Consider the following 24,627-nt stretch of genomic DNA (forward strand, 5'->3'; position numbering starts at 1 on the left):
AAAAAAAAAAGTTTAGCACTCTTCTATTTGGGGTTTAATACTCCCACACATACCAAGGGGGAGGAAGGACAACTCTCTAGAACCTTTCTTTCCCCAGGGCAACAGAGGACAGAAATGCTTTAACCCCCTCTAGTGACAGATGCATCATTACTTATATTAGTTCAGTTCTTCAATTTGAATGGCAATACCGTAGGGAGAAACAGGTCCTGCTTTAAGAATCTCATAGTTTTTGGGGAGCCTGGGTAGCTCAGTCAGTTGAGTGTCCGACTTCAGCTCAGGTCATGATCTCATGGTCCATGAGTTTGAGCCCCGTGTTGGGCTCTGTACTGACAGCTCAGAGCCTGGAGCCTGCTTCCGATTCTATGTCTTCCTCTGTCTCTGGCCCTCCCCCACTCACACTCTGTCTATCTTTGTCTCAAAATAAACATTAAAAAAAAAAAAGAATTTCATAGTTTTTCCTAAATTTTCAATTCACCTTTAAGTTTTAAAGGGAATACAATTCAACTATTAAGTATGAATCTTTGACATCATTACTCAGTTGTTTCAACTTGGATAAATTTGATATAAGCTCAGCATAAATGTTCAAGTTCTACAGGTCACACATTATAATTATCTGATACTGAGTTTAAAATCGTCTGGATATATGGAACAGAACAATGTCTCGTATATTGTTGCTAAACTTTTTTTTTTTTCAGTTTTGGTTATTTGCTAATAATTATTTGTGTTACCAATAATCAGGCAATGATGCTAATAATAGTCCTTGGTTTTTATTTTTATTTTTTTAATTTTTATTTATTTTTTTAAAATATAATTTATTGTCACATTGGTTTCCATACAACACCCAGTGCTCATCCCAACAAGTGCCGTCCTCCATGCCCAACAGTCCTAGATTTTCCTAGCAGAGAGGAAAGTGGAAGAAGGAAGCCAGAGTAGAAGCATCCTAATCCCATTACCAGGCTTAGCATAGCGGGAGAGAAGTAGTTAACACAAAGTTAGCTGCTAGGATCCATAATATAAACTCTTTGGTCTAGTCCTAAAGAGAGAGTTCCTTCCAATTTTTATAGTTCAGGCCTCAGGCTGAAAAAACTAAGGGCTTGGCTGAAGTTTGACTTTCTTATAAAATGTTCTTTTCAGCTTTCTCCCCAGCACAAATCAGCCTTTCTTTTCTGAAGATTCTATTTCCTTTACATCCTTTGAGGATAAAACTATGCTTTGTGGTTTTTAGACCATATTCACTTAGGATATTTAAAAACAGAGTGAATTCTACTGTTTCTTCCAATTCTCTCTTCACAGAGGTTCTCCTTTCCTCGCTCCTTATAGCATCAATGATCGCCTAGAGTGGTATCCATTACTATTTTTGCACTTCATCTGTTACGCTCCATATGAAAGATGGGCAGCTTTTCAAAAGAGATAGGTCAGACTCCTGATCCACGTTCTTGTAAACTTGGGGTAAGAGGTGTTTATGTGTTAGGAAAATTGTCTATTTCCTATAAAAGGGAGGGACGGAAGAATTTTTGAAAGCGTCCATTTTGTAAATCATGTTTAGTGAGTGGCAGGAAGGAGAGGCACGATGTGGTAGACTCTGAGGAAGTTTCTGCCATCTTTAGTCAGACCCACTTCTGTATGGACCTTATATAGGTAAGTCCTCTGGTGTGTGTGTATGAGATAAGAAACAGTAAGACCTACGGAAATAGACTTATCATTTACATGCACAGACATGCATACACAAATCACAAAACGCTCATCCTTTGTTTTTCTTTTCTTTTTTTAAGCTTTAAAATTTTATTTATTTTTGGGGGGAGCAGAGAGAGAGGGATAGAGAGAATCCCAAGCAGGCTGTGCTGTTGGCCAGAGCCCCATGTAGGGTTTGAACTCACAAATCACGAGATCAAGATCTGAGCTGAAATCAAGATTTGCATGCTTAACCAACTGAGCCACCCAGGTGTCCTTGTTTTTCTTAATGCCAAACTGACCAAAGTATTTTTTAAAAAAATGCCATTGTATGAGTTCTTCTAATGTCATCTACTACTCTCTTCCATCCTTTTTTTTTTTTTTTTCAATTTTTGTTAATATTTATTTATTTTTGAGACAGAAAGAGACAAAGTACAAGCTGGGGAGGAGCAGAGAGAAAGGGAGACACAGAATCTGAAGCAGGATCAGAGCCTGATGTGGGGCTTGAACTCATGTGCTGGGAGATCATGACCTGAGCCAAAGTCAGATGCTTAACCTATGGAGCCACCCAGACGCCCCTTCTGTCCTTCTTATTCTCTAGACAGGTTACATCTGTACAATTCCAAAAAGGTGAATATAACTCCTGCTTTTGCTTAAAAAAATTGTTTCCAGCTTCGCTTAACAGCCTTTATTTTAAGTTCGTTCCAAGAGTGAGACAAAAATCTCTCTACCAAAAGGAAAATAAAAGCCAAATTCCTATGCTTTTGCCTCATTTCATGTTTTATTATTCTATGTTCCCTAATAATACATTCTGTAAATATTGAAATGGGCACGTGTTCTGTGGACGGGAAGCAAGGCTATGCAGTTAACACAAGTCGTCATCTCCAGACGACGTCCATTTTAGGCCACGTGCAATTTATATATATTTTTCTCTTCTCTTGATATAAAAAAAAAAGAGAAAAAAAACCCGAAAAACATTATAGAACCCAACTATATGCATTTTGAGGTCAATGAGTTCGATGCTCCCAGCGACGTCACAGCTGGCCCGAACTGAAGCCTGGAGATGTGCTTGCTGAGGTCCACAAATGAGAAAATGTAGTGATGAGGGGAGACCATATTATTGCAAGGTGCTATACTTAAAAGCTTATCAAAGTATAGAAGTATTATTATTATTATTATTATTTTCAACGTTTATTTATTTTTGGGACAGAGAGAGACAGAGCATGAACGGGGGAGGGGCAGAGAGAGAGGGAGACACAGAATCGGAAACAGGCTCCAGGCTCTGAGCCATCAGCCCAGAGCCCGACGCGGGGCTCAAACTCACGGACCGCGAGATCATGACCTGGCTGAAGTCGGACGCTTAACCAACTGTGCCACCCAGGCGCCCCTAGAAGTATTATTGATGTCTAGTAATGTTTGTGTACAACCAGCTAAGCCCACACACACTGTGAAGAAGTCATTGTATGTGTTTATAATAATAGCAATAAAAAAATCTCCCCAAACCTGCTTACCTTTTCCTTGTTAATTCTGAGTTAAAGACAGTCATTATAAGAAAGATGTTTCAAAGTGCATTTATACTTTTGTCGAGTGGAAGAAGTATTTACAACATAGGTTTAATTGTGTTTTCAAAAGTATAATAATTCCAGTCAGGCAAAATTTGTGTTCTATTTCCTTAGAGGAGATTTGCAACTTTTTTTGGGTGCACTTTCAACAAAAATTTTTTTAATGTTTATTTGTTTTTGGGAGACAGAGAGAGACAGAGCATGAGCAGGGAGGGGCAGAGAGAGAGGGAGACACAGAACCCAAAGCAGGCTCCAGGCTCTGAGCTGTCAGCACAGAGCCCCACGCCAGGCTCAAACTCATGGACCATGAGATCATGACCTGAACCGAAGTCGGACACTTAACCAACTGAGCCACCCAGGTGCCCCTGGGGTGCACCTTTAAGGGTGCAAAAATTTTCCTTTTAAATACTGGCATTAGAGTAACTTTGGAATGAGCAATCTGTAGGTTCTCTCTAACCTAAAGGAGGTGTTTGTAAACAGAGGACCTACTTCTATAGCACAAGTGAGTTATCTTTTATCAGCATTTTCTCATCATGAATGATAAGGGAATATGCTCTTTGATGTACATCAGTTTTCCCTTCAGATTTTTTTCCAAAATATTTCAAAACACTCTGATTCCCTAGGCCATACCATTTTCCTCTGACCTTACTCCCTCTTGCAGAATTCGGCCGGAGAACGGTCTCCTGTCTCCCTCTGGGAGTCTGCTACTCCTGCCACACAGAATCCCACACTCATTTCCTCCAGCTGCCTCTAGGCGGCCCTGGGCCCTGGGCCTTCACCCAGCAGCTGATGTGAGGCTCCGCTGCATGTCCTTGGCAGATAGTGGGAGTATGGTCTAGTACATTATCTTTGGACGAGGACTCTGGCCTTGACTCTCCTTCGTCGGGAGTTTTCTTCCTCAGGGGACTCCTCAGTCTCACACAAATACAGCTGGCCCTGGAACCTCCCTAGGCTTGTCTGAATTTGCAACAGTTCAGGCCTGTCTGGGGGCCCTCTGTTACATAAAGATTGGGCTCTTGCTCCCAGTCATCAACTGTTTTGTGTTTAGTACTGTCTGACTCTATAGAAAGATAGGCAGGAAGGAGAGTGGGAAGAAAGGAAGAAGAAAAGAAGGAAAAGAAGAAAGAAAGAGAAAGAAAGACAAGAGAAAGAAAAGCAAAAAAGAAAGACAAGAAAGAAAGACAAAACAAAGAAAGACAAAAGAAAGACAAAGAAAAGTAAGGAAGAAAAGAACAGAAAGAAAAGAAAGAAATTTAAAAGGATGAAAGAAAAGGACTAGAAATAAAAATCCTAAGAGGTACACATTTCCTTCCTGTAAAAAAGGTTATTACCTACTTGGTTATAAGTATTTGTAGCTAAATACACTGCAGATTTTATAATAAGATGACTAAATTAGAGCACATATCTAAATGCCAACTTAAAGACTTTTGGGAAACTGTCAGTCAATACCAGAATCTCCTCTTATAGGAGATGTCATCGTAAAGAACACTTTCTCTACCTAGGACCAAATCCAGATTCATGGTTTTAGCAAATGAGAGTAGAAAACATCTTTTACCCATCAGTCTCAAATTCAACTGGGAGCTGGACTTTAGAAACAAGCTTAGCTTTAACAATTTTTGAAAGTCCTTGTGCAATATTTTGCACAAATACACTCAATGGGGAGGAAGTTACAAGTTCGGGGAAATTGCAGAAAGGTATCTGTTCTTTAGCTGGTCTAAGTATTGGGTCCAAACAAGTGCGTGGACTCCAAGAATACCAGCAGCCATAGTATTGGCCCACTGGCACTGGAAAATAGCTCCCAAATTCTCTGGGATGAGGGCCATCTCTCCTTTCCCCACTCCCCCACTCAATGCAATTGGGCCAGTAGGGCACAGATATGCAAGTGATGAAGGTTGCCATCTAATCAGAGAATGGAGGAACAGTCCTCACCTTGTTCCAGGTGTGGCGTCTTCATTAAGGATGCCTAACGTCATGGTAGCTTTGGGCTAGGGAACTGGTGTTTGCAGATCTTCCCGAGCCTGCAGGCAGCTCAAGTTGTTGGTCTTGTACCTACTCTCTCTCCGGTCGCCTCCCATCCCAGGCGTGGAGAGCTGGTTTGCTGAACTGGACACATATCACTGCTTGGTATCTCAGTAATATAACCCATGCTGCTGTTCCTTTGAAGTTATTGTGAATCGTGCTTCTGATATCTTTCCCTCAGTTTCCAGCTGCAAATTTAATAAACACAAATTTGTTTTTTCATGTAAGTTATTAGATGAAGCTATGTGGGGCCTTGTGGCAATTCGCTAAAGGCATTATTTTAGGTTGAGAGTCACACATTATGATAAACACTTTTTGGAGATTATTTAATCAATTTTGGTTCCACATAATAAAATAATCAGAAATACCATGTATATGTATTCTCCTGATTTATCCACTTAGTAGCTCTATCCAAATATTATATCAGGTTTATTTATGATAACTAATTCCTGGGGAACTCCTGCTGACTCATTGTGATTCTTCTTTATCTGAGAAAAATAATAATATTCATGAGTAGTTTTCTGTTTATAAAAGTAATAAGTGGCTCTTTGTCAACAGGTTTTTAACATAAATGCATTAAATAGAAAACAAAAGCCACTCAAAATCTCACTACTTAGCACTGTAAACAATTTGGTTAACTGCCTCTCTATCTCCACTCCCATCTCTTGTCCTCTCCCATGCACGCATTTTATTCAGTCCCTTCCACCATTCACTCTGTTATCTTCCCTTCCCCCCAGCTCAAACAATTGGACAATAGTCACCTGGCACCTTGAGGGGATATGGGTATGACAAAACCAGAAAAAAAGGGTAAGAGAATTTTGATCCTTAATGTCAAAAGCTGCAGGACTAGCTGCAAAATAGAAATGTTCACATGCATACTTGCAGATTGAATATATATATATATATATATATATATATATTTTTTTTTTTTTTTTTTTTTTTTTTTTTTTTTTGAGAGAGAGAGAAAGCATGCATGTGAGTGGGGAGGGGCACAGAAAGAGGGAGAGAGAATCTTGAGAAGGTTCCATGCCCAGCATGGGGCCCAACATGAGGCTGGACCTCATGACAGTGAGATCATGACCCGAGCCAAAACCGGGAGTCAGACACTTAACCGACTGAGCTACCCAGGCTCTCCTAAGAGTGAGTATTAGTGAACAGGTCAGAGGAATTCAAGGAAGGCTGAGGTGTAGACTTGGAGATATCACAGTCATGAAAGCCCTAGATCAAGAGAACACAGCCTCAGCCTGTCATCTGCACAAGGGAACCACATGGGTGTCAAGTCAGTGCCCAGGTGTTCTTGCTGATGTCCAGTGGAAACCACCAGTCAGTAGTGACCAGCCAACTGTCTTGACACAGTGCCCTCTTCAATTGCTCCAAATAATATCGGAGGAACAGATAACTTGATTAGCTTAAAGCCCTACCTGTATTAAATGATGCCCAAGTAAAACCATTGTCATCTGCCCTCCAACATATATGTCCAATCTGACATATGAACCAGAAGCCCAGCTTAAGATGGCTGTTGCCAGAACATCCCCCACTCTGAAGATAGCCTTTCTTCTTTCACACATCAGAAGAAACTTCCATGCCCTTCTCTCCCTGCTTTTTCCTCATTCTTCTTCCCTAGCATTTCCATTCATCAGCTGGTGAAGGTCATTCTCTTTATCTGCACCTAAGCCCTGTCTACCTCTCCAGGTAGTGTAAGGCTGTCCCTCTCTATCCTTGCACTGTACCTATTTTCTGGTCTCCGTTGTAACACTAATCTCTACTGCAGTACAGTAACTTTTTTTTTAAGTTTATTTATTTATTTTGAGAGAGAGGCAGAAAGTGTAAGCAGGGGAGGGACAGAGAGAGACAGGGAGAGAGAGAGAATCCCAAGCCTGCTCTGGGCTGTCAGCACGGAGCCCGACACAGGGCTGGATCTCAAGAACTGTGAGATCATGACCTGAGCCAAAACCAAGAGTCAGACGTTTAACTGCCTGAGCCACCCAGGTGCCCCAGCACTGTATCTTTTCATGATCTAATCTGGGCCCTCCACTAGAATGTAAGCTATAGGTTAGGGATTCTATTTTCTTATTGTCTCCCCAAACTATGCTTGGTGTTTAGCATAGGTTAGGTGTTCAACAAATTATGGCTGAACAATTAGTTCATTTTATCTAGAGTCACATTTTTTTGTTGTTGTTGAACACTGGAAACCAGTTTTCGTTTCTCAGTCTCCTGGTGATTCTTCTTGACTCTTCATTACCAAGCACAGACTCTGCAATTGCAACTACAATGTTTTTAGTGGCTGGAATGTCAAACACCTAGGTTTAGAAACTGGAACTTAGATGAGCTAAGAGTTCTCTAGGAAGAGAAATATTCTTTAAGAAATAGTCTTTTAAAAAATTTTTTTAATGTTTATTTTTGAAAGAGAGAGAGAGAGAGAGAGAGACAGAGTGCAAGCCAGGGAGGGGCAGAGGGAGAGGGAGACAGAATCTGAAGCAAGCTCCAGGCTCTGAGCTGTCAGCACAGGGCCTGATGCAGGTCTCCAACCCACAAACTGTGAGATCATGTGAGTTGAAGTTGGACACTTAACTGACTGAGCCATCCAGACGCCCCGGAAATAGTCTTTTAAATTTGAACTTAGTATTTATCATGAGTCCCCTTATTCAGGGCTTGACACTTAAAAAAATATTAGCATTTATTTTTGAGAGAGAGAGAGAGAGAGAGAGAGTAGAGGAGAGGCAGAGAGAGAGGGAGACACAGAATCTGAAGCAGGCTCCAGGCTCTGAGCTGTCAGGACAGAGCCCAATGGGGGGCTCAAACACAGAGACTGTGAGATCATGACCTGAGCCAAAGTTGAACGCTTAACCTACTAAGCCACCCAGGCGCCCCAGGGCTTGATACTTTCTAATAAAATTCTTACTCTTTTGAATTTTGGGTCCCTTTTTCCATCTATTCTATCTATACTTTGGAGGGCCAAGAAACTTCAAGATCATTCCTTGAATAGTCTCTTGCTATGTAATCACGTCAAAAATTTCTTTAGGTGTTTTTTGAAATCTGCTTTTCTAATGTTTAGAGTTTGTGTGTGAGCATACTCAGGGTTCCCAATTTTTGGCGTGTTGTAAATGCTAAGAAAAAAAATAGACACTTTCTGATCTTAAATCGACAACCCAACTTTACAACTTAGGGAACTAGAAAAAGAAGAACAAACTAAACCCGAAGCTAGCAGAAGGAAGGAAATACTAAATTTTAGAGCAGAGATAAGTGAAATACAGACTAAAAAAAAAAGGAGAAACTCAATGAAAACAAGTTTGGTTCTTTGAAAAGATCAACAAAATTGACAGCCTTTAGCTAGATGGACTAAGGGGAAAAAAAGCAAAAATCACAATTACTAATATCAGAGATGAAAGTGGGGACATTACAATTGATTCTGCAGAAATAGAATTATAAGACAGTACTATGAACAATGTACATCAAAAAATTGGATAACCTAGATAAAATGAAAAAATTACTAGAAACACAAAACCTACCAAAATGCAAAATGTGATATAATATAATACATATTACATATGGTGGAATACTAGTCAGTCTTAAAAAGGAAGGAAGTTCTTGCTACAATATGCATGAAACTTTAGGACATTACCTTACGTAAAATAAGCCAGACCCCAAAAGCCAGTGCTCTACTAATTTTGGGTTTTGTTCTTTTTCTAATTATTTTGGGTGCAAGAGTAGATTGTTTATTTGAGATTTTTCCCGTTTCTTGAAGTAGGCCAGGATCCCTGTAAACTTCCCTCTTAGAACTGCTTTTTTTGTGTGTCCCAAAGATTTTGGAATGTTGTGTTTCCATTTTAATTTGTTTCAGGATATTTTTAAAATTTTATCTTTGATTCCTTCATTGGCCCATTGGCTGTTTAGTAGCATGCTGTTTAGACTCTATGTGTTTATTTTTCTCCAGTTTTTTTTTTTTTTTTCTTTTAATTGATTTCTAGTTTCATACCATTGTGGTTGGAAAAGATACTTAATATAACTTCACTCTTCTTATATTTATTGAGACTCTTTTGTAGTCTAACATGTTCTGGAGAACATTCCAGGTGTACTTGAAAAGAATGTATATTCTGCTGTTCTGGGATGGAATGTTCTTTATATACCTGTTAAGTTCATCTGATCTAATGTATTGTTCAAAGCTACTGTTTCCTTATTAATTTTCCATCTGGATGATCTCTCCATTGATGTAAGTAGAGTGTTAAAGGCCCTTACTATTATTATATTACTGTCAGCTTCTCCTTTTATGTCTATTAATAATTGCTTTATGTATTTAGATTTTCCTAATGTTGGGTGCATAGATATTTATAATCGTTATATCCTCTTGCTGGATTGATCCCTTTATCATTATGCAATGCCCTTCTTTGTCTCTTGCTAGTTTGTTTGATTTTATTTTAAAACAAAACTTAAAATATTTTTAGATGTCACCATGAGCCTAACATGGGGCTCAAACCTACAAAATGCAAGATCATGACCTGAGCTGAAATCAAGAGTCGGTTGCTTAACCAACTGAGCCACCTGGGCATTCCTGCTAGTTTGTTTTGAGGTTTATTTTGTCTGATATAAATATTGCTACCCCAGCTTCTTTGTTAGTTTGTTTCTATTGTGTGAAATCCTTCTCCATCTGTTCACTTTCAGTCTGTGTGTGTCTTTAGGTATGAAGATAGTCTCTTGTAGGCAGCATACAGATGGGTCTTGTTTTTCTATCCGTTCAGTCACCTTATATCTTTCATATAGAGCCTATGATGGGGAGCATTTAGTCCATTTACATTTGAAGTAATTATTGATATGTATGCGCTTGTTACCATTTTGTTAATTGTTCCCGGTTATTTTTGTACTTTTCCCCCACTTCTTCTCTTGCTTTCTTCACTTGTGATTTGATGACTTTCTTTGATGATATTCCCTGATTCCTTTCTATTTTTTGTTTATCTACTAATAGGTTTTTAGTTTGTGGTTACCATGAGGTTCATATATAACACCCTATAGATAGCAGTCTATTTTAGGTTTTAAGTCACTTAAGTTCAAACACATTTTAGTATATGTGCTGCCGAAGCGAGCACAAGTTCAAACACATTTTAAAAGCACTACATTTTTACTCCCTCACTGCAATTTATGAACTTGATGTCATATTTTACATCTTTTTATTTTATGTATTCGTTAACTAATTTTATAGAGATATATCTATTTTACCACTTTTGTCTTTTAACTTTCATGTAAGCTTTGGTTGTAAGTGATGAACTACTAACTTAATTACATGTTTGCTTTTACCAATGAAATTTTTTCTTTCATAAGTTTCTTATTTCTACTTATGGCTTTTTCTTTTCCACTTAAAGAAGTCTCCTTAATATTTTGTGTAAGGCTGGTTTAGTGGTGATAAATTCCTCTCTAACTTTTCTGTGTCTGGGAAACTCTCTCTCCTCCAATTCTGAATAATAACATTGCCAGGAAGAGTATTCTTGGTGGTAAGTTTTTTCCTTTCAGCCCTTTGAATATGTCATACCTCTCCCTTCTAGCCTGCAGAGTTTCTGTTGAAAAATTAGCTGACAGCCTTATGGGTGTTCCCTTGTACGTAACTAGTTGCTTCATTTTTTTTAACTTCTTTGAACAGATTTCAAGTTATTCATTGTTGTCTTCAATGTTTATGTGCAAAATTTTGGTGATACATATGTAATTTGTGTAAAATTTAAAATTTACATTGCTTACTATCCATATGCTGTATTTGGTGTATGGCTAGCTGAATTATATAAAAACAAAACTCTAAGAAAAAACAGAAATTAGTATATTTCTCATTTCTAACTATTGAATCTAAGTTGCATTTTAACATTTATTGCAAAAAATTAATCTCTGTTAAGTGCTAGCCTAACAGACTTCTTAAAGTTTTGTAAACAAAATTATGAGAAAAGATTTCTTGGTGTGTATATATTCTATATTAATCAACCTATTTTCCTAAGGTTGAAGCCTATAGAAATTACTTTATAGTGATTAACTGAAAAAAATAGGATTAACATAAGGAATACTCTGCTTATAATTTATTTATTACCTATAAATCAGAATTTCTGAGAGCAAACATTAAACTATACAACCCAAGAAAAATAACTGGACTTACAATTTTCTGAAGAGTAGGAAGAAAATATTTATTTATTTATTTATTTATTTATAAATAAAGTTGTTTTTAAAAAAATTTAAATGTTTTATTATTTATTTTTGAGAGAGAGAGAGAGAGAGCACCAGCCGGTGAGGGGCAGAGAGAGAGAGGGAGACACAGAATCTGAAGCAGGCTGCAGGCTGTGATCTGTCATCACAGAGCCCGACATGGGGCTGGAACTCACGAATCATGAGATCATGACCTGAGCTGAAGTTGGACACTTTATCGACTGAGCCACCCAGGCACCCAAGAAGAAAACTGTTCTAATAAAATATTTTGGTAAATGCAGGTATCCTCCCTCCAGTTTCTATTGAAGTAAAAATAATTAAAATAATGTGAAGAAAACAATATGGCAACCAAGCATCAGCAAATAATTATGGAAGATGCATAAATCAAGTTGTGGGAGAATGTAAGGAACAAGTGTTACAGCAAATTACACAGTGTTGGAGGCTTGCTATACAGTTGGAGGAAAGAATGAATGTTTCTATAATGTCTGGGTTTCTGTTGGATTCTGTTTTAATTAAATGCAAACAGTAATGTTTGAGTTTCACTTAAGCAGTGGTAATCAGCAGAAGTCATACTGCCTGTCTCACCAGAATATTTTGGAAATGGGACGGGTACATTTTTGATCAACAATGATTAGGGGCTATTTACTGGCATGTGATGGGTACAGGCCAGGGATGCTAGAGGTCTGCTGTGTGTGCAATGATTTTGTACAATGAAGAGTCGTTCTTTGTCCCACACAACTTCCAAAGGTTTTATTGGACATTCATGTAGGTGAAAAATCTGCTAATTATTTGAGCCTAGAACCTAAACTCTGTTTAAAAAAAATTTTTTTTTTAAACATTTTTATTTGTTTTTGAGAGACAGAGAGAGACAGAGCACAAGCGGGAGAAGGGCAGAGAGACAGGGAGACACAGAATCTGAAGCAGGCTCCAGGTTCTGAGCTGTCAGCACAGAGCCTGATGCGGGGGCTCGAACCCACCAACTGTGAGGTCATGACCTGAGCCGAAGTCAGACGCTTAACTTACTGAGTCACCCAGGCACCCCTAACCTAAACTCTGTTTTATGTATACATTCAAAATATTGCTTTCACACTTTTCATATACACTGCATTTTTTGGAGAATGTAACCAGTGTCCAAACTGAGGAAAAATTGTTTGGAACTTTGCTAAGAGTTGTTTACCAACAACTCTTGTTCATTCAACAGTCATGAACTGATTGTTTATAACTCACTTGGCAGCAAAATCTGACCTGAATTTATTTGAGGCTATTTGGAAAATTATGTTACCCATGGCAACACCTTCATCAGTCAACAGTTGTAACTGTCACACTTAAATGTCAATATAAAGAAATTGTGTTCACCCTCCCTATTTAAAGTGTCCAGCTTTAAGGGGACCAGTAGCACTATAATCACTTATGAACTTACTAGAAATGCCCGGTCCTAGACCTCTGAAATCAGAATCCACATTTTAACAAGAGCCGCAGGTGACGTGTATACACATCAAAATTTGAGAAGCAATTTTGTAGCAGTAATTGGATGGAAATTTGTCTTAAACAAAAATGTATTCACCAAAGGCAATACCAGCCCCTGATCCTTTTATTTATGTCTTCTAGTGTGGTTTGTCTGAGAATTTTACATATTGAGAGATAGTCTATTTTATTATAATTTACTTTCTCTTACTTCTCCCTTATTGTCAATACATTATATGTAGTTTTTGAAACTACAAATTAATTCCATTTTAAGATAATAGAGGGGATGCTGTCATAATAAAAAGGGCGTGTTGCTCTGATAGGGCTGGGAGCTACTGAATAATGGAAAGATGTACTGATGGAGAAAAATATATTCCCAACATATATGAATTCCATAACAAAAACAATGTTTTATGGAAAAACTGTGTCAAAATAACCCCTGGTGGAAGAGCTGCTTTGTCTAGAATAAAATTTGGATTCTGGGATAAAGATACAGAGATAGCTTCAAAAATAAATGCATTCGCTGCATCATTCAGAGGCAAGAAGCTCTTGTTGTAAAGAAAGTGAAGCTAAAGTGTACAAATTGCTACCAGATGTTGCTGATAGAGATAATAGTATAAAAGCCAGATCTTTAAACTATTGTAAGCCATTTACTGTTCTTGGTAGAGATGATGAGTGATGGTGAAAACATTTTGTATCATGGACAAGGTCTCCAATTTTATCATAGCTGACTACCTTTCAGAATTGTCCAATTTAAAGGAACTATATGTTCTTTTTTTTTTTTTTTAACATTTATTTATTTTTGAGACAGAGAGAGATAGAGCATGAACGGGGGAGGGTCAGAGAGAGAGGGAGACACAGAATCTGAAACAGGCTCCAGGCTCTGAGCTGTCAGCACAGAGCCCAATGCGGGGCTTGAACTCACGGACCGCAAGATCATGACCTGAGCCGAAGTCGGCGGCTTAGCCGACTGAGCCACCCAGGCGCCCCTACATGTTCTTATTTTTAAAAACACTAGTGTTCCACATTCTGTCTTTTCTGTGATAACAAGTGCCTAGCAATTTTAGAATCGTACAGCAGAATTTTAAAATACATGGTGCCTTCAAAATAAAAGTGCCACTTTAATAGCAAGTGGGAGTTCCTGCTTTTGAAGAAAACTTGGGCTGTGGTGTGATCATGATAGAAGACTTTGCAAAATGCTTCCTTCCTGATTGATTTTAGAAAACTTGTCACCTACAAAAATGGTCACATTTGCCCACTTTTAAAAACTTGGAAGTAGACATTACTAATTTATGTTAAAAACTTTCCCCCAAATGACTATCAAATGGGGTCTTAGCTCACTTGTTTAATACACTTGCTAAAACTATAAAAATGCAACATCTCTGATTCGTTGGCAAAAACAAACAAAAACTGTCCCCTAAGATATTGAATGAATTGGTAGACTAGGAAAAGGCTGTTGACTGCACAGTCTATTCATTTCTGTTTTAATTCAGGTCCCTGGTACCTTACCCACAATTCTAAAACTCAAAAAACTTTGAACACCCAAAGTTTTGTTCGTAATTCATTTGACAGCAAAACTCGATCTGCATTGACGTAAGGCTTTTTACAGTCTTTATTTTTCCATGCAGTAGCTTACTCACATCTTTTGCTGCAGAAATACAAGGTGTTCAGTATGGGGTGCAATCCCAGGCCTTGCTGGGGGTGCAACATAATATGTGCTCTATGAATTTTCTAAAAATTTATAAAATTCTGAGTATCTTAATTTTTTCTGTTCCTAAGGGTTTTGGAGCTTGTGGGCCTGTGCAGATTCCCAGAAGTGAATATGAGATGAGTAAAGGACTGGAAAGTAATTCTGACGATATGCAGGGGCCTTTTGCATTGTATTTTAAAGGCAAGGATCTATAACCCTGAAATTTGTTCCCTGAATTTTTATTGTTATAAGGATAGTGACGTTATATCTCTGGGCAGAGGGCCTGTAAGCCTAAGTTAGCATGTAAGCCAAATAATTTGCCCTAATTAAGAAATCCTCCATTCATCCATCCATTCCACTTTGTTCTTACAGGAAAGTTCTGATTCTGGGGGACATCTAAGCTCAGCTGAAGCTATGAGCTAAGAGATTTTTGAGATCTGCTTTTGCCAGTCTGAGGTGTGAGGGTAGGGGGTGTCTTGACAGGTGTCATAAAACTAGCCTAAGACATTAGTTCGAAAGTGCACTTTAAAAAAATTAAAAAAAAAATTTTTTTAATGTTTATTTATTTTTGAGAGAGAGAGAGACAGAGTGCGAGCCAGGGAGGGGCAGAGAGAGAGGGAGACACAGAACGTGAAGCAGGCTCCAGGCTCTGAGCTGTCAGCACAGGGCCTGATGTGGGGCTCGAACTCACAACCGTGAGATCATGACCTGAGCTGAAGTCAGACGCTTAACCAACTGAGCCACCCAGGCACCCTGAAAGTGCACTTTTCATTCAACAGATTGTAGAAGTGTGAGAACCTATACCAGCAACAGTTTAGAGTGAATGCCCCTAGGATTGCATTTCTACTGGAAAATGAAAAATGATGCAGGGAGATGAAAATGTTTCCAAACTCCTTAGCTGTTAGCAAATGTTTGCCAAGAAAACACTTCCCTAATTCTCTGGAGGTTCTAAACGATTAGAAGGCACATGGGCAGGGGACCAAGTGGCTCTCACCCTGGGAAGTTTTGCCTTTCTTACTATCACTAAAGAAACCTTTTGTAATAAGTCCTTCTATTTCTATTCTAAGTAAAAACATTTGCTGGTATAGCAAACATACTTTTTAAATCTAAACAGAACTAGGAAAAAATAAAGCCAAACCCATATTTACAGAAATATTTTTCTTAAAAAATGCAAAGAAGGCCAATTATAATGGAATAGAACGGTGTCTGAAACTAGATGATTTTGAGACTGAAGGTGTCCTATCTGGTTTCAACCAGCACTGCAGTTAGGAACTAAAATGCTGAATTGGTTGTACGTTTATTTCGGTGAAGGCTGAGTCAAAAACTTGATGGGAGAGAAATCTGTCTGTAATTTTGAAATGGGAGCATGTATGGTACAGCTACTGGTCCAAGGGGGGTAGAACTGAGTCTTACAGGCAAAATTGCAAAAGCTCAAATTTACGTTTCACAAACACATAGAACGTTCGTCTAGCTGAAGATAAAATGCAACAGTGATATGACGAATTGGCTCCACTGATGCCTTTCCTAATTCATCTCCCCGTGAACTGATACCCCTGCCAAATAAGGCTCATCCTGAATACTGGTTTTCCTGACTATTGGCTTCTTTGCTATCTGTACCAAGATGCAGAATCTGACCACTTCCAACACCTGCATGCCTCTCACTCAAGTCTACCCTTGCTTGGATGGTTACTTTGTCTTCAAGCTTCTACCCTCCCCACCATGCAGTCTATTCTCCATATAGTCGTCAGTATGGTCCTTCTAAAACAAGTTAGATTATGTCGTTCTTTGGCTTGAAGCTTTCCACATCAATTAACATTAAATTCAAACTTCTTCCTTTTAGAAACTTGTTCCCTGTCGCCCGATTCCAGTTTTATTACTTTTCTCCTTGTTCACACCACTCTATTCACCTTCGCCTCCTTACCCTTTCATGGAAACACCAAACACATTTCTAGCTCACCGTCTCTGTACCTCCTAGTCCCTCTGCCTAGATGCTCTTTGCCCAGACATCTGACAGCCTTTCTCCTTTTGTTCTGCTCCAAGGCTATCTTATCAGAGAGGCCTTCACTGCCAATTTCCCCAACCCCACCCTGGAAGCTTTTTCCTTTACCCTGGTTTATGTTTTTTCATTGTACCCATCATCTCCTCTATATTGCATTCAGGTCTGTCTTCCTACAGAAAAGCAGAGGCTTCTTCTGTTCATGCAATATCCTTAGCTACTATAACGGTACCTGCAGCATAGTGGTTTTTCAGGATGTATGAATGGATAGATATTTAAATTTGATGTTGAGTGTGAAAGTCAAAAATACAGGAGTATGTTTGGATAAAATAGCTTTGAAAAAAAAGTTTCTTTTTTAATTATACGTTCCTAGAGCCATTACTTTTTTGAGATCATTTTTTACTGTGCAATTTATGGATTTTTTTTTGGAAACCAAGTACAGATGCTTTTATAATTATTTATTTTTAAATGTTTATTTATTTTGAGAGAGAGCCAGAGAGAGCGAGAGCGAGCTGGGGAAGGTCAGAAGGAGAGGGAGAGGGCAAGAGAGAATCTCAAGCAGGCTCTGAGATGTCAGCACAGAGCCCGAGGGGAGGCTCAATTCCATGCACAGTGAGATCATGACTTGAGCCAAAATTATGAGCGGGATGCTTAATCCACTGAACCACTCAGGTGCTCCCAAAGTTACTTTAGCACAATTGTAGCAATCAATTGATACACTTGTTCTAAACAAATACTCACTCTTCCAAATTATTTCATATGTTTTCTTATTTAATAATCATCCTATCTCGTATGTATGTACAAATCCATGAAAATGAGTATCATTTCAAACAACAAGTAAACACTGAAAATACAGAGATATTTTAAACAAGTTATTAGACTTACTGAATGACTGTTGGATCAGAAAACCCTTCAAAGGGACTGGCTAAGGGTAACTGAGAAGATTCATCCCTGGTTGGGGCTGTAGGCGTCAAATGTGGCCCCTTTTTAAAGAGTCATGTACTAGATAGCTTACAAGCTGAACGTTATTGGGAGAAATTATAAAACATGAATGGTCCACAGAAAGCTAAAATGAAGATATAGAGACACAAAGCTTTAATATACTTTGGCAATATGCACTCTGTTCCTCATTCTCTCTTGAGATTTTTGGCCATAGACATGGTCATGTATTTTTTAACTAAATTAAATTAATTAATTAGGTCATGTGTTTTTAAAAACGTTAAGTCTTGATAAGTACACTGTTCTCTCATCTTTCTGTCACTGTTATGATGCCTGACTTGATTTATGTCAGCAGGTGATCAATGATAAAATATCTTCCTCTGTACTCTGTGTTTTCAGAGTAGCTGTGTGCTGTGGTTAATTAGCATTAAGAATCAAATGTTTACAAATTAACAAACAAAGTAAATGGTTGCTAACCAGGGGACTGGAAGGTGGACCGAAAGACACAGAAGTCCCGCAGGTTATGTCAGTGAGGATTACTGGGGGCAAACAATGAATGCAGACCCTTGGCTGTCTGAAAGAAAAGACTACCAGGGCTTCATAGACTTAAGGCAAGGCTGGGAGCAGCAGATACTGAGGAAGTGCAGAAGGTTAAAAGCAAAAAAAAATCAGGAAGTAGGAAACTGTCTCTCACTGGGTCACCGGGGTCAGGGCCAAGTTGATGCTGGGGCTACAACTGCCTTTGCTCAGTGGGTCCCATCTCAAACATCACCTGCTTCCTCGTATGGTCCACCTGGCCTTTGAGGTAAATAAAGTGGTGGTGGGAATAGGGAGGAAGGATCTGCCCTTTGCTTTGGAGACTGCGGCACAAAATTGCTCTCTTGCTGAGACTATACACATTTGGGGAGGGCTAATTCTCTATAAGAAAATGGAACTATCAGAAAAGATGATAGATGCTGGGCATCTCAAAATGACCTAGATGATTTGGACAGCAGTATACATATAAAAACACCATGAGGGAAAATCTAGGGGAACACAACTGTATGCAAATTTTAAAGAACAATCTGTAAATAATATGTGTATTAGCATTCATTATATTTTATAGTGTATTGTATAAGTAATATGTATATGTATATACACATAACATGTTGCTATTAAAAGCATTAATGAAAACTAACAACAGAAATAATATGATAAAAAACAGGAAATGGACATGAATATATCATTGTCAGTAAATAGCACAAATAATAAACACAAAAAAATAGTGTTCATCATTATTGATTGTTGAATGAGTCCTGGTTAAAACAAGATGTGATTTTGATCCATCACATTTTCAAATATAAGCAACTAATACTTAATAGTGGAAGGTGTTTTTACAGCATCTCACAGATCTTTGAAAATGTTTATAAATGTTGATTCAGTAGTTCCACTTTTAGGACTCCATCTCAAGAATTTAGGGATTTGGACAAAGATTGGTATTTACAATGTTCATTCCAGAATGTTTGTAAATTGTCCCAAAGCCTGGGAACATCCTAAAAGCCAACAGTAGGTGAAGAGATTTAAAAAAAATGATTGGAATATTCTTCAACCATTAAAAATCATATTTACAAAATTAGTGACAGTAAAAAAATACTCAGTGAGACAAGGAGGATTCTGAATTGTACAGCATGATGATAATTTGGTAATGAACATTTGTTTAGGTATATAAAATGAACAAAAAAGAAATGCAGCAAACAATAACAGAAAAGAAATGGGTGTGTTGGGAGGGTTATAGATAATTTCCATAAAAAGAAATTTGTTTTCTGTTATCTCCAAAACTTTGTATTTTTGTAAAATATACATGTGGAAATTATTAAAAATGGGCATATATCACTTTTATACTGAGAAGAAAAGATGAAAATTAGAGAGGATTTAGAATATCATTTGATAAAAATGTCAAATGTGTATCCAGATGGATATATAATAGGATCTTGTAGTCACTTTCTTCTTGACAACTCTGAAGACAGGCAAGATTTGGAAAAATAATAGCAACAACCAACAATCAGCAAACCTCTCGGGAAAACAGAAATAATTACATACAGAATCACAGTACACCTAAAACTTCTCTTTGGCAGTCCACAGCGTATGTTTGTCTATCAACAACATATGGCCTTTTACTATTTGATTCCTCCAGCACAGAGAAGCAGAAATTCAATTATTGTGAGGGCACTTAAATAATTTTATTTCTCATTATAGTTAATAGGAAGACCTATTGTTGTAGGTCAGTGCCAAATGTTTTAATGATGACACTTAGGAATTTGGGATGCAATTTTATAGCCTGCTGCTTCTCAATCAAAAGCATTACAATTTCTAAAGACAAGCTTGTAAGAGTGCAGTTAATTGTGTGTAGAACACTTACCAAATCATCTGTGACTAATAAAACTTGAGAAAGAAGAGGAGGAAAGGATATTCAGCCTTTCGGTAACATGCTTGTCTTACACTTGCCAAACTCTTCTTCGGCAATACTCGGTTTGCTCAGAGAGCCATGTGTTTAATTGTAAAAAGCTGTCAGTATCCTAGGATTTAAAAGACATCAATCATTTCTGTCAACAAGGAAAGAGTGACGGCTTCGTGACTCTTCTATCATTAGGAAAAGATGTGCTCAAGAGAAAAAAATGTGGTCTAGGGAGGGATGAGCAACTATAGGTTACAGGGAAAAAGAGTTCCAGACTGCAATTTCACCCCCCCTCCCCTTCCCCTGGACTGGAATACGACATTTTTCATTTCATGTAATTCCATGTTTGCAGTAAGAAATTATGTAACTCATCCAGCCTCAGCTTTGCAATATCCACTAAGTGCTTTAAAGTGGCCATCCTTATTAACAGTTTGGTGTATGCTGGGCCGATTGCTTCCCTCCGCCTTGGCAGAATGCAATATTGTGTAATGAGGTTGGAGCTGGCCTATATTCAAAACTACATTCCAAAAGGCCTGTTGGTCAAGCCACAAGATAACTGGTTCTCTTTCTCTTAAGATTTTTATTCTAGGTGGACTAAAAACATAAAAATTGCCCTATTTGCACAGTTCCATGGGTAGATTGGGAGTTTTCCATTTTATTCCCAACTTACTATTTTATGCTAACATTTCTGAATTATACTCAGCTTCAGTTTTAGAGACATCAAGACACAAATTCCAGAATTCTGTGTTCTAAGTTGGGTGGCATCAGGCTGGATACTTCACTTTCCTGAGGCTCGGTTTCCTTACCTATCATTAGCAATAACACCAGTCTCGGAAGTTGGAAGAAGGCTTTATAGGTGATGTCAACAAGGCTCCTACTTCTTAACTATGTCACCTCAAGCAAATTATTTCCTCTTTCCGACCCGCGTTTCCCTACCTGCAAAAGGGCCACTCGTGGCTACCGGCTCCAGTAGGCGAGGGTATGATAACACAGGCAAAGCTCCTGGAACGGGTGCCTGGGCAGTTGGTGGCTTAAGAGCACCTGAGAATAATAGCAATAATGCTAGTGAACATTCCATAGGTTGATGAGGTTGAGTCACGAGACTCTGGGAGAAGAGAGAAGAAACGGGGAGGAGGACAGAGGCCCGGCCTCTGGAGCCCTTCGGCCCAGCCGTGGCGGCCAGCCTGAGCGGCAACGCACCCGGACCCGGCACCGCCTCGCCCCACCCCTGCCAGGCCAGGGCGAATCCGGGCGGCGAGTTCCGGGCGGCGGCGCAGCGCGGTGCCCCCTCAGGCCCTTCCTCCTCCACTCCTCCCGCGCCTCCAGCTGTGCCAGCTGCGCCCGAGGCCCGAGAATCCGCCGTCACCGCGCAGGTGCCCGCGGCCGCCCTCGCCCTACAGGTAGGAGCCGCGCCGCGGCCGGGCGCGCCAGGCTCCCGCGGGCGTCTGCTTTCTGCTACTCTCGCGCTCCGTCCCTCCTCCCGTCGGCCCCGGGCAGCTGGCCGCTCCCCGCCCAACTTGGACGGGACCTTGGCAGAGGCGTCGGCGGCGGGCGCCAGAGCCCGGCGGCCCCGCGGGACCGGCCTCCCGGGAGGCCCCGGGGCCTCCTGTGCGCGCCTTCGGGCCCAGTTCTTGCAGAGTAGAGGCGGACAAACTTCGGGCAGTGCTTTTTCCAGGGCGGGCGCTGCCTGGAGCGCAGAGCCTCGCGGGCGCCAGGGGAGGCTGGGGGCGTGCCCTCAGGGTGCACCAAGGGCCTCGCCGGGGCAGTGGGGCTGGTGCCCCCGTGTCCTCTCGCGCCCGGGGGTTCTCGTGCGCCGTGGGATGGCGGGGATGGCGGCGCGAGGGGACCAGCATCCCGAACCAACCAGGAAGTGCTGCGCTCGGAGGCTTGGAGCCCAGCCTGCCAGATGGACGGTGCCGGGCGTGTGGCCACACAGCTGCTTGCTGTGCGCCCACGAGGTGATGACGCTGGGGTGGGGCAAGGGCAAGGGCCCAGGAGCCCGTTGTGTGGTAAAGGGCTTGTTTTTCTGTCTCCATCTTAAGGTGTTTGGGACCCCGGTCTCTGATCCAGGAGCGGGTGCTCCAAACGTTGGTTAGGATTTTGTGACGCCCTTCAGAACTGCCCTTGTACAATAAGTCCAGAGCCACCGCCACGCCTATATTTGCTTCTTCTCCAAGTCTCAGGTTATTGCCTTCCTTCCTTCCTCTGTGAAGTACTACATTCAAGCAGATGCTTAAGGACCACAGGACTTCAGTGTTTGATCATCCCTAGGTCTTTCTCCAAAATGGAGAGTTCCATTAACTTTGTCTACCAGGTCTGCCAATTTCAGTTTAGATAACCCCTTGTGGGCCTTCTGAGGGCTTTTGGGAGACTGGGTACCTAGAGACCTCTGTGATTTAAAAGGGCTAATTTAGGGTGGTGTAATGAAAGCGTAAAGAATGAAAAGAATCTACAGCTTGAACCGTTAACAGACACCACATTTACACACTGCGTTACATTTGAGTAAGGATTTCTTTCAGTATTAAATGTTTTGTTAACTTACATACAAGTGAACTTGTACACAGGCTTTTAGCTTGAATTTGTATACAGCCTTTAAATGTTGCTTGGGGACCTTTCAACTAACTCCCAGTCTAACCTTTCAACTAACTCCCAGTGTTAACTCCCAGCCTGTCTTTCCAAGATCCAGTATAACTCACAATCAATATAAGAAGCATGAGTAGTTAAGGATTTGTGGAAGATGTGTCTTTACCTTGTTTGTCCCCAATGTCAGAGTACTCACGAATTACAGTGGTAAGGGCTGTAAAACTCTCGCAAAGGTTTGTTGATCTGCTTAAAACTAGGGAGTGGGAGACCCTTCTCCTTGTCTGATTAATTAACAAGTGTATGTTTCTTTCCTTCTTTCTTTCTTTTCTTTTTTTTTTTTTTTAATCTTTTAATGTTTATTTATTTTGAGAGAGAGACAGAGCATGAGTGAGGGAGGGGCAGAGAGAGAGGGAGACACAGAGTCTGAAGCAGGCTCCAGGCTCTGAACGGTCAGTGCAGAGCTCGATGTGGGGCTGGAACTCATGAGCTGTGAGATCATGACCTGAGCCGAAGTCAGATGCTCAACCGATTGAGCCACCCAGGCCCCCCAACGAGTGTATGTTTCTTAGTTAAAACTAATTATGAAAACTCATTTACCTTTAACCCTTAAACAGAGTTTTTCTAAATTTTATTTTTATTGTGGTGAATACCTGACATAAAATTTGCCATCTTAGCCATTTGTAAGGGTACAGTTAATCGCATTGAGTACTTTCTCGTTGTTGTCCAACCATCACCACCATCCATCCACAGAACACCTTTTGTCTTTCCCATAGGGTTTTCAAAACATTTTGATGACAGTGATTGTGCTGTAGGCTTTAGTTTTCGCATGATTCAAGGTTTGAGTTCCTTCCCATGGCTTTATAGAAATGCACTTTTTTTTTTTTAGAATTTATTTTGTTAGCCTGTAATTTTTTTTAATATAATTTATTCTCAAGTTAGCTATACATACAGTGTATACAATGTGCTCTTGGCTTTGGAAGTAGATTCCCATGATTCATCACTTATATACAACACCCAGTGCTCATCCCAACAAGTGCCCTCCTCAATGACCGTCACCCATTTTCCCCTCTCCCCCACTCGCCCCTGCCCCGCTCCCCATCAAAATGCACTTTTAAAGAGGAAAGGTGAAAAGCCACAGCCAGTTTGTGTTTAGTAAATCTTATCTCCACCAGGACAGATCTGATACATTACTGTTTAAGAATAAGCTGGTAAAGGGGCGCCTGGGTGGCGCAGTCGGTTAAGCGTCCGACTTCAGCCAGGTCATGATCTCGCAGTCCGTGGGTTCAAGCCCCGCATCGGGCTCTGGGCTGATGGCTCAGAGCCTGGAGCCTGTTTCCGATTCTGTGTCTCCCTCTCTCTCTGCCCCTCCCCCGTTCATGCTATGTCTCTCTCTGTCCCAAAAATAAATAAAAACGTTGAGAAGAATAAACTGGTAAAAAAAAAAAAAAAAAAAAAAAAAAAAAAAAAAAAAGAATAAGCTGGTGAGCTATTTAAATTTGCATATAAAGGTATTGTGAAGTCTAGCTATCCAGAGAGAGGAATCCGGGAGGTAGTTAGTTGTTATTGATAGTTTCCTCCCCTTCATATCTCACCTTAAATTGAAATACTTTTGTCTCCTTTAGCAGTGCAGTAGCCTGTATCAAAGGCATGCTTGAGCTCAGACGGTGGCACCTTTTAAGTGACTAGAAGCAGTTTTGACCAAGATAACTGTTGGGTGTGGCGATTTCTTCTGCTCTCCAGGTGTCTACTAAACAATGATGCTCGAGGACTTAGCACATAAGACATGGCTCTTTAAACTCACAGTTGCTCTGAGTCATTGTATTCAGGAGACAGCTGTCACTGTGCCAGGCCTGGTTTTATGTTTACAATCCTTTCAATGTTAGCACCACACAATAAAATGTATTCTCCAGCTGGGGTGTGGATAAATGCTGTTGCAGAGTGAAAATGAGAAACTTGTAACCTAAATTTCCGGGAAGCCTGCGACTTTCCTGATTAGAAAAGGAATTGTACACATCATATCTTTTGCTGCAGTGGGAATGCATTCCAGTGTATTGGTTTCCCTAAATTCACAATGCAGTGTAAAATCTGGATCCCA

General features: G+C 40.0%; 2 protein-coding genes across 12 annotated transcripts in view; one reads left to right on the forward strand and one right to left on the reverse strand.

Moving 5' to 3' along the window:
* TMEM212 (transmembrane protein 212) overlaps window positions 1-22,448 on the reverse strand; it is a 55,176-nt gene extending 32,728 nt beyond the window's left edge. For 5 of the 10 annotated variants that reach the window (XR_006718502.1, XR_006718503.1, XR_006718505.1 and 2 more), the window contains exons 1-2: window positions 21,478-22,448; window positions 20,886-20,990 (exon numbers count right to left, since the gene is read on the reverse strand). The gene's annotated coding sequence lies outside the window, so the exon portion shown is untranslated. Of the gene's footprint in view, window positions 1-5,162; window positions 5,441-17,461; window positions 17,643-19,913; window positions 20,071-20,885; window positions 20,991-21,149; window positions 21,254-21,477 lie in introns of those variants that run through there. The other 5 variants (XR_006718507.1, XR_006718506.1, XR_006718509.1 and 2 more) reach the window with 4 other exon arrangements.
* Window positions 21,264-24,627, forward strand: part of PLD1 (phospholipase D1) — a 205,797-nt gene continuing 202,433 nt past the window's right edge. For both annotated transcript variants that reach the window (XM_045502972.1, XM_045502974.1), the window contains exon 1: window positions 21,264-21,349. The gene's annotated coding sequence lies outside the window, so the exon portion shown is untranslated. The remainder of the gene's footprint in view (window positions 21,350-24,627) is intronic.

Source organism: Leopardus geoffroyi, chromosome C2 (assembly GCF_018350155.1).
Source record: "Leopardus geoffroyi isolate Oge1 chromosome C2, O.geoffroyi_Oge1_pat1.0, whole genome shotgun sequence".
In the NCBI taxonomy this organism is placed as follows: domain Eukaryota; kingdom Metazoa; phylum Chordata; class Mammalia; order Carnivora; family Felidae; genus Leopardus; species Leopardus geoffroyi.